This window comes from Melospiza melodia, chromosome 4 (genome assembly GCF_035770615.1).
Source record: "Melospiza melodia melodia isolate bMelMel2 chromosome 4, bMelMel2.pri, whole genome shotgun sequence".
Lineage (NCBI taxonomy): Eukaryota > Metazoa > Chordata > Aves > Passeriformes > Passerellidae > Melospiza > Melospiza melodia.
In genome coordinates this window covers 7171266-7181929 of record NC_086197.1, presented here as the reverse complement: position 1 = coordinate 7181929, position 10664 = coordinate 7171266, and positions in this window count along the sequence as shown.

Sequence of the window (10664 nt, the reverse complement as noted above, 5' to 3'; positions counted from 1 at the left end):
TCGAGCCTTCCAGGGCAGCCAGAGGAATTTCTGGGTTCCAACAATGGTATAATGACAGTAATTATGAGACAGAGCCAAAATATAGCTGCTTTGTATCAAGGAATCTAGCAAAAGAGGTGGAATATCATTTTTACAGAGGTCTTTCCCTGTTTTAGTACAGCTGGTTTTACAAAAGGGTGCTTGACAGGTTCTTTAAAGAGAGTCTGCATGCAATTTATTCAGCTGTCTTCTCTGTTTAGCTTGAAAAATCTTTGGGGAAAAGTCTCTCTGACTGTGTTTGTGCAGTGCCTCATGCCATGGGCCTTGGTTGCAGATGACAGCTAATACCAGATAAATCATGGCCTCAGGAAAAATTTCTTCTCCAAAAATGTTGTTGAGCACTGGGACAGGCTGCTCAGGGAAGTGGTGGAGTCATGATCCTGGGAGACATTTAAAAGATGGCTAGGGGTGGGATGTGGGGATGTGGTTATTGGTGAACTTGGCAGGGTAAATTATTGGATTTGATGCTTTTAGAGGTCTTTTCCAACCTTTCAATGAGGCTGGTTACTGGCCAGCCACACAGGGTGCAAATGCCATGTAGGAAGGTGGAATGCCTGTGATTTGTTTCCTTCAGGCCTTGAGGACTGTGGCAGCTGGTAGGGTTTGAGCTCCTTAGAGTGCACACCCCAGAGCTAAATGCTTTTGTCATCAGCCTCTCAGCATTTGTGACACATTTCCTTATTTACCTGATTTTCTCCAGCTATTTCCATCTTGTGGCTTGTAAAGTTCAAAGGGTCCAGAAAACCAGAAAAGCTTTGAAGAATGAGTAAGAACTCCTCTCAGATATTTTTTTCTTTAGGTCCTCACAGATTTCTTCCTTGTCTTTCCCCGTTGTAAGATCCTGTTTTGGGGAGGTGTAACCACAGCTGGCTTTCACCCACTTTAGATAACCTGAGCTGTGTCATGACTCTTCCTTGTAGGAAATGGCCCAGTGGTTTACAGGGGTTGTTTAACCCCAGGCTGGAGGGTTCTGGATTTAGAAGTCATGCAGTGCTTTACCTCAGGCTTGAATGCAATTGCTTTGCAATGAGGAAGCAGGAACTGCCCTCCTACGCTTCTCAGAGCTCTCAAAAAGGAAATTAGATCACATCTGATGGTGATAGCATCCAAGAATGTCTCTGGATGAGTCCTGGGGGAATGTGCCCACATTTGGGTAAGGGCAGAAGTTGGGAGGCTGGAGGAATACTCTGTAGTGGACTTTATGGTGAAGGAATCCAGATGCTTGTGTCAGAGTGCCAGCTGCCCCCTCATTTACTCTAGAGTGCACACAGCCTTAGACCTTCTTCATTTCCTGCTCCAGTCTCACACTGGCCTGGTTTTGGCAGGGATACAGGTAATTTTCTTCCTAGTACCTAGTGCAGTTCTGTGGTTTGGATCAGGTATGAGAATAACTGATAACACACTGATGCTTTAGTTTTTGCTAACGAGATTAATACTGAGTCAAGGACTTTTCAGCTTCTTATATCCTGCCAGCAATGAGACTGGGGGACACAAGGCAGCCAGGACAACTGACCCCAGCTGACCAGAAGGATATTCCATGCTGTATGGCATCACACTCAGTATTTAACTGGAGGGAAAGTTGCTTGGGGGCTGCTGCTCAGGAACTGGCTGGGCATTGCTCAGCAGGTGGTGAGCAATTGCATTGTGCATCACTTGTTTTGTATATTATTATTATTATTATTATTATTATTATTATTATTATTATTATTATTATTGTTTTCTTCCTTTGCTGTCCCATTGAACTATCTTTCAATCCAGAAGTCTTCTCACTTTCACTCTTCCGATTCTCTCCTACATCCCTCTGTGGCTGAGGAAGAGTGAGAGCCTTTGCACCATTGGGGATTAAACCATGATACACATTGTATCTCGATTAGAGACAGTCCAAGAAGAAGGAGGAAAGCCAACTCACAGTTCAGCCAACTTTCACACAGTATTTGTGAGAAAGATGCAGTTACTGTCAGGTGACTCTTAGACCAAAGATCTCCTGGTTTGTTTGTTTGTTTGTTTTAAAGGTGTCAGGGAGGGGTAAAAGGGACAAAGAAGCAGCTGATTAGTTTATGTTGGTGAAACAGCTTTGGCAAGGTTGGAAAGAAATGCTGTACCTGTAAAAGTGGCCTAAAATTTCACTACTGATGATTTAACTTTCCACAATTGCTCTTTTCCCAGTGCTTCTGGTTCTGTGCTCTCTTGCCTCCAAATCAAAGCATCCTGTAATGTAAATCCCCTCTGTGATCAAGACTTTGTCTTGTCCTATGGAGAAGAAGTGGCAATTTCCAGAGTATTACATCTCCCACAAGAGTTACTATGCATGCAAATATATGGTTATGTTGGTTCTGGTTTTTTGAGGACATTCACCAATATGTCCCCCCAAAAAAAGGAAAGAGAGAAAAAATCTTTGGTGCCATCCATCCATTTGAGATTTCTCTTTTTGAAGAGATTACAAAACCTTCTAATCTATAAGAAGAAGTGACATCTTTTTTCTTTCACTGACACCTTATGAGGAGATCCACTCTTACTTCCTCTCTGATCTCCAGGATGGCAAATCTGTTTGACTCCTCTTTGCCTTGAGGTCAGGGCAGCGTTTTCTGAGGGACATGGATTGTTGAGATGGCTGGGTCAGGTCTTGACTGGACACAGTTCAAAGCTCCTCTGTTCCTCAGAACATCTTCCTGAGGCAATATCTGTGCTGGCAATTTGCCATGGTCCCTGCTTGCTCTGTTCTGGATCTCTCATGCTCTGTCTCCATTCACACGTTCTCCTTGGCCCTAGGGTGGGCAGCTGGAGCTCCACTTGGTGGACAAACCCATGGTGCTCATGAAAGCTCACAGTGTGAGATCTCATCCTTGGATCACATAGTGGAAACTGTTCCTGAACACTGCAAAAGGATTTCTCCAAGTCACCACCTTTCTGAGGAGCCCTGAGAGTGTGGAAACTGTTTAACTGTGTTGTGAAAGCAGACAATTCCTTCCCTGTGCCAGTCCCTCATGCGTGCAATGATCCCTTAGATGACATCACTCTATAAGATATTTTTAACACAGTGAAATGTGTGCTTTTCCAGCTGTATTTCAAATTATCAGTTTATCATACATGGCATTACTCTACTCATTAGAGTCAATTAGATCATTGCTATAAATCCAAAGCTTGACTATTTGTTTTCTACTGCTCCTGTTTTGCTTTTCAGGGCAGTCCTGCTGGTTTGGTACCACTATGGCTGTGTATTTCTGTCTCTCATGTGATTAATAAATATGATATTTGCTGTCAGGGCTGCAGTCAGGTCTTTAAGCTCTCACAAAATCATTTTCAGAGTCTTGAGAGCTCCCAGCAACTGAGCTTGGGTCTGGAAGCAATAGTGTTAGCCATGTTTTCCCCATATCCAGGTTTCTGCAGACCTCTGGAACAACCCCACAGAGTTAACCACAAAGCTACTTTGAAGTAATTTCCTTCACAACATTAAATATGAAATCAAGACTGGAAAGGGAAATCTAGAAGTTATTCCAAATCTTGGAACATTTGTAAGAGCCTTGTAAGCAATAGAAATAGAAGCTTAAAACATACATGAGGTGTTTCATTCCAATTTCTATCTGGTTTAGTGATTGCTCAGCTTTATCTGCTGCAAGCCAACTGCCAACCTGCAGACAGATTATTGAAGGCAGCTCAAATAACCCAGTTTCACTCAAATAACCCAGATGTCATCTATTTGCCAAAGTGGTAAAACGGATCAGAATAATTTTGACTGCTCTCAGTGGTTGTATTCAGTTTACATTTAGTTGTTTTCAGGTCATATCTTTATGGGCATCCAGTTTCAGTTATCTATTTGATATTAGAACAGGGAAAACCCCAGTTCAGCCAGCATATGCTTTCACTCACACACAGGAGGCAGAACTGATGCCTTGCAGCTGACCAAGATTGCAGAACTCATTTCAAGTAACAAGGGCACAGATGACTCTTGGAAACCCTTTTTAGATAAGTACATGGTTCCTTTTATTCATCTTCAAAACACTATACCAAAAAAGACATTGGATAAAATTGCCTTTACACCATGACTAAGTATGTCCACTTCTGGCAAAGGGAGCTCTACACTCAGTCTGTCTTTTCTTTTTTTATTAAAGCAGTCCTTAACTTTTTGAGAGGGATTAACCCATCCAATTCCCCATTCTTTGCCCCAACATCTACTTTGTTACAGGTACCTCCAGCTTGTCACATCTACAGGCACCTCCAGGTGTTCTATCAGAGGTGTCAGTATTGCTGCTAAGGATTGCAAACTGCACTTGCCTACAACCCTGGCACTGGGGATGGGCCCATCCCCTTAATTTAGTCAATTTAACCCACTCTGGGCTTTCACTTTCTCATTCACCTTTCCAAACAGCACACAGTCTCCAGGAGATCACAGTCAGAGAAACAGTCAGCTACAGAGAAGGCTGAGGAAGAAATTTGAGGTAGTGCTCTACCACAGGTGTCCAAATCATACTGCAAAGACAAGGAAAGCATACTGGGGAGGAAATGGCAGAAAAAAGGTACCTAATATTTCTAACATAACTCTTTCAAAGTGTAGGGCATCTGTGTATCATGAAGGCAGCATTTGAATTTGGCTTGTTTTGCTTTTTAAAGTATCACTTGATTAGTTCTCATGGTAAGTCAGCCCCTGCAACTCCTGTCTGCCAGGACACACCTCTGGAATGCACTGTTAAAATAGGAAAGTGGTGACATCTATATGGATGTTACTGGTTAGTAAGGCCTGTGTGGCTTTTAGAAACACACTTGAAATAATATTTGGCTGTTAATTATTCTCTGATTTTGACCAGGCAATATTTATGAGCATTGTTTAGGTTGTCTATAGGATGTGTGAGTCTTTCCTATCCCAGCAGCTTTATCTGTAAAACTGAGGTGGTGTAAAAAACTCATTGTTGCTTCTAAAAAGCTTTACATTTAAGCACAGCTAATTATTGCCAAACTGGCTGATATGTGAGATATCTGATGAAAACTCTGTTTTCTCAGGAACAGTATTTGTGCCTCAGCTAATGGCACTGTGTCATCAGAGTCCCTAAGGAATTGGTCCCAAGATGTCACTCGGGAGACTGTGCTTTTTTGACAGCAGTGGCCATTTGTGGCTGTTAAAGAATCCAAAACATCTTGGAGGAAAATGGTCATGCTGCCTTTTTTTGTTGCTTTGGTTTTGGTTTTTTTGCTGTTGTTGGTATTTTTGTAGCTGTTCTTTCTAGCACTCCAGCAGTGCAGGGCAAATGATGTGAAGCACTGAACATCCTGACTCCCAGCATCAGTTTGCACCACATACCCAAACAACAAAGTCTTTCCAGGAAAGGTGCAGTTACAGGACTGAGCCCTGCAAATACAGACTGTGCTGTCAAACTGCATGCACTGCATTTTTCCCAAAGGAATATCTACACTTAACATCCCTTGGGGTTGAGACATTTTAGCTGTATTAACAGTCACCATCCAAACACCAAACAGATCTTGTTGGATGGTATAAAAGCACATAAAACATCTATTTTTCTTTCACTTTATTGCATATAGAAGATAAATGGTTGAGCATAAAGTATTGTACTTCTGAGTTCATTAGCTTCTATTCAACACAGGCAAGAAATCTCTCAAAGTTATTGCTAAATGATCATAGTTCTGTGTTGTCAGTGTGATCCCTGCAGGATGTGTCCATCTCAGAGAAAATGCCCATGCAGGTGCACTGGCTGCCTCAGCAGAGAGGTCAGGGATTGAATGGGTGATGGAGTCCTCAGTATCTACACATCTCTGAAGGTAAATCCAGGGGGGGTCACATTAATGAAAATGCTGCTGTATGTATCTTACTGCTGAATAAAAGCACCTTTTTCAGATGTTGTCAGTCTGCAGCCTGACAGAGATTTAAAACTCACATAATCTCTCTTTAAAAAGTGCATGTGTGAGTAGATTTTGAACTCCATTGTACTTTGCAATGAAATTTTATTTTTTAGAACTGAAAAGCAGGCAGGTGGCTATGAATGTGTCTGAAGCTATTTCACCAGCCTGAAATATAAGTACTGTTGGAAAACATTTAGGAAAATAGAACATCTTAGTAGGAGATGCAGCAACTTTTCATGAATTTATTTTAGTTTGCATCAGTATTCTGAGCTACAGGGATTATTAGTAGAGAAACTCTCATTGGGAGAGGGGATTGATGGCGTTGAGGCAGCAGCCCTGTGAGTTGACAGGGATGCTAATATAGCCACAGCACAAGTTTAGAGAGCAGATCAGAGCAGCTGGGTGGGCTGATAGAGAGGATCAGGGCAGCCCAGAGGAGCAGTAAGAGGATCCAAATAAGTGGATTAGTAGCATACCAAAGCACACATTACTTTTAGTTTTCAAACTCCCATTGATTTTACTGCAAGTGCATTTACTAATGTGTGGCAGGAGAAATGGAAGAGGATCAAGGCAGAATCGAGACATGGAGAGCAAGTCCCTGTGGCAAGCTGGAAATAGAGGCTGGGCTGGGGACACAGCACAACATGCCCACATCAGGCTCAGTCAGGACTTAGAGGAGCATGGCTGCTGCCTGGGCTTCACCTCACAGCCTCAAGGAGCTGTCTGATGGTGTTAAATGCTTTTGTTCCTGCAGCTGAGGCTGCATTCGTTTTCCATCCATAGCTCCAGTGACTGCACTCTTACATCTGCCTCCAGCTGCTGTGGCTGAAGCAAACACACCAAAATGGAGGAAGGATTAGCAGCATGACCCTCTTGGAGCTCTCCCTAGCAGGGGCTCACTGGGCTGCTGGACCCTGAGCTGAGCTTGCTGCAATTTGTGCCTGCAGCCTCCATCAGATCTGGGAGTGCTGACTGCTGTGCTTGGGCTGGCATCACTGACAGTGACTCTGGGATGACCCAAAGCTCAAACGTGCCCTTTCTGAGGACACCAGCCTGGCTTTACATTTCATCTCTTTGGCAGAGGTGGTAGTGATGCAAAGACACATCCAGCCTAAAACTTCTAAGCACTGTTAGTCTTTATATAGCAGAAAAGTTCAAATTTCTAGGCAAAATAACAAGCCCTACTCACATTGTCCTCAGCTGCCTTGAAGGACTTGGGTTGTAAGGCAAAAATTAGTTCAGCCCTTGGTTTCTCCATGTTGCAGAGGAGCAGAGGATGCCCATGTGGACAGATCTCTTTTACTCTCCCATTTACTCTTTCATAAAAAAGAGAATTGTTGATACCTTTTCTTCTTCATCCTTCAACCACATCTGTTTCTTGGACACCTTTTTCTCCTCTCCATTCCCAGAATTCAAATCCTAACACTGATTTGTCCTAAGGATGACTTAATATCCAGCTATCCCACAAGTATTGGAGCAGAGTGGGTGACCATCAAGCATTGACTCTTCGAACACAGTGCCCTTCCTTGCAACTTTAGTCCAAGCTGTACATAAATTCAAAAAGGAAGGGGAAAGTCCAACCTTACAGTCAAAAGGGGGTTTGCATTCTGATATGGAAATGTTTAGAAGGTTTGCATTCTGATATGGAAATGTTCAGAGGGTTTGTGACTGCACACACAAAGAACACTTTGTACATAGATTCAGTTATATTCTTTATTGTTGAAACAGTTCTGGAATGTTTTGGTCTCCCTGAGCTGGCAAACAGATGAAAACATTGGTCTGTCCTGTAATTTTTTTCTTTAAAATTTATATGAGAAAGATTAACAAGCAGCAGGATGGACAAGAACACATTTCAAAACTGTGTTCTAAAAGAAAAAGAAGGTAAGGACAGAGACATGAAATGTCAAGTACTGTGATTCAAATGGTCAGGAAAAACTTCAGGAGGATTGGAAAACAAGTTAAACTGCACTCCTGACTTCAGAATTCTTCAGGACATCCAGACACCTTCCTCTCTGAGTCCTTGGATATGGCAGCCTGAGAGCCTGCTGAAAGGGAAGCTTTGTAGTGAGACAGCAGAGCACAACGTGGCCTATTGTCACTTTGGGGCTAAGTACTGCCCACACATGTCATATGACCTCAAAACCACCACTGGAAACTCTACTACAGCTTATAAAATCCTCAGTGCCAATCCTTACACATAACTAACCAAAATAGCTCACCTGTTAACCTGTCACCTGCACAGCTGCTGGTGTCCAATTTACCTCTTCACCCTTCTCCTGCTCCCTAACACCACACAGAACCTCATCAGGCTCCAGGATGAGTGCTAATCATGGTGCTATTAATGTGACAGTCAGCAGCCTCTTCCCTCTTCACACAGCCTCACATGAATTCCTTGACATTAGACTAAGCCTCAGATCAAATCACTCAGTTTAGGAGACTTTCTCCACTATAATTTTTCCAACTGAAAAACTGAAGTGGTTCTTAGTACACTTATTCAATTCTCTGTGGCATCTTTGTCCTATACCATCCTACTTCTGAATAATAAAATATTATCATGAACTGGACACACCTGGAAACAAAAAGTCTGGGACATCCTGTGTGAAGAGCACTGCTGCTGTTAATACTGAAATATTACTAGATTAATTATATTTAATCAGTTAGCTCATTATCTGAAATGAAAAAGAAAAGTATTTTGCACACCAGAAAAATTACTATCAGTTAGAATGGGGAAGGGATATTTTGAAAGTAACTTGAAGCATAATAACTAAGAAATCATCAGAGATGATCCTACTGACTTGGGACATGTTGCAAGACAAAGCCCTTATTTAGCTGGCTAATTTCATGGCATTTTGAAAAACACATTACTCATTTAATTTGAGGAAATACTTTTAAACCATTCATGAATAGATACAAAATGCTCAAATTTTTCATATTTTCACCAGAAAAAAAAAGACCTATGGGTTCTTAATATATAATAATAACATGATACTGAGACAGAAAGTGAAATAAAAGATGAAATTAAAATCTGTCTGACCCCAGAGCCAGTGTGCACTTTATCCTGTCACTTGGCTGCCACAGTGATGCAGGCAGTGACTATCTAGGGTGACACAAGGCAGCCATTCTAGTGGGATAAAGAGGACTTTCATCTCTGCATTTCTCCAGCTGGAATAATGCAATGGTGGCCTGTGACAAATGAGCAGATGATCCCAGCCCAGTTTTAGGATGCCCACCCCAAAATGCCCAACAACAGACTCACAGCTCCCTGTACATGGGAGCCTTTGGGTTTGTGGAGTTTTTTCTCAGTCCCAGCTGCTTCCAGCTCCAGGATCCTCCTACATGTTGTATGGATAACTACAAGACTTTGACCTAAAGTCACCTTGTCCTAGTTTCTAATTCACTTTTATGCAGATGAGATGGCAGGATTGGGGCTGTGGTATCCACACTGGCTCGTACTTTCAGAAATGAAAGCTGCAAAGATTTATTCATCGGAGTGACCATAATTAGACTAGCTTGCAGGATCAGGTTTATTCTGCAGGAAAAGGATGGATCTCTCTAACTCACAAAAAAATCAGAAATATCAGTGGAAAAGGGGATGTGCTAACTCTTGGAAAACATTACTGGAAACTGCACTGCCCAGGCTGAAATGTCATTTAAAGCCACAAGTGCCCCTTTAAGCAAAATATCAGCACAGGGAAGGAAGAACTAAAACCAGTAAGAGAGCAGCTGATAAAACATTGCCATCACATTTTCATAAATTATATCCCAGAATGTTTCACAAAATTGAGTAACAGAGGAAAATAGAAAAGATTTTTGTAGCACATTCCTTTGGCAAATGCAGGATAAAGCTCATCATGTGAGCTGAACTGTAAATGAGGGCCTTATGCTTTATAAAAATTCTCCTATTGTCCCAGGAAGGATGAGAGTCAAACAGTTTCAGCATGTAAGTCCTGTAAATAAAGTTAGTTAGCAGACAGGAATCAGCAGACTGTTTGGGGAGGGAAAAAAAAAGAGAGAGAAAATACACTTTTTGTAGGAAAAATTTAGGCACACTGCTGCTGCATTTCAGACCTGACTTCATTACACTGTACCAGAGATTAATTGGACCCACAAAATCCAGCAAACAGCATATGACACCCATCTACCTTTGCTGCTTCAGCATCCTCCCAAAAATATATAATGCAGGATTTTAAATAGTACGTTAGCCCAGTTTCCTTTCATAAAGTCTTACAGAGAAGTTTAGGAAAATTCCAAAAGTAGCATACTGATTGCCTCTGGGATTTTCCACTTAGCAATTTAATAGAAAATTACACCCCTACCCAATCTGTGAGGTTTCCATAACCTCCCTCGTGAATTTAATTTTCCAGCATATAATAAATTTTACCATTAGGCATATTTTCTGATATTGCTTCACCATTAAGGCTATTTCTCAATTTTTCTCTTCAGAACCCTCTGTGTGGTGTCTGGATGGCACCTTGCACTGAAGAATTCAGGTCTGACTATGTCCATGCACACAGTTAGGATACAAATTGCTACTGTTAGTATTCAATTTGCTTTCCTCCTGCTCATTTTATGTCATTATTCCAAGTGATAGGGTCGGTCAATATTACTAGAGCTAACAGGATTCTCCTGGGTACTCTGAGGAGACCAAGGCAAGATCTGCATTTGCATCTGTTCAAGTAGGCGTATGCAAGTATCACACAGTCTTCTCCTTGTCACAACACAATCTGACTACATGTAAAACACAAGATGATGATCGGAGCTGTGTTTGCAGTTAT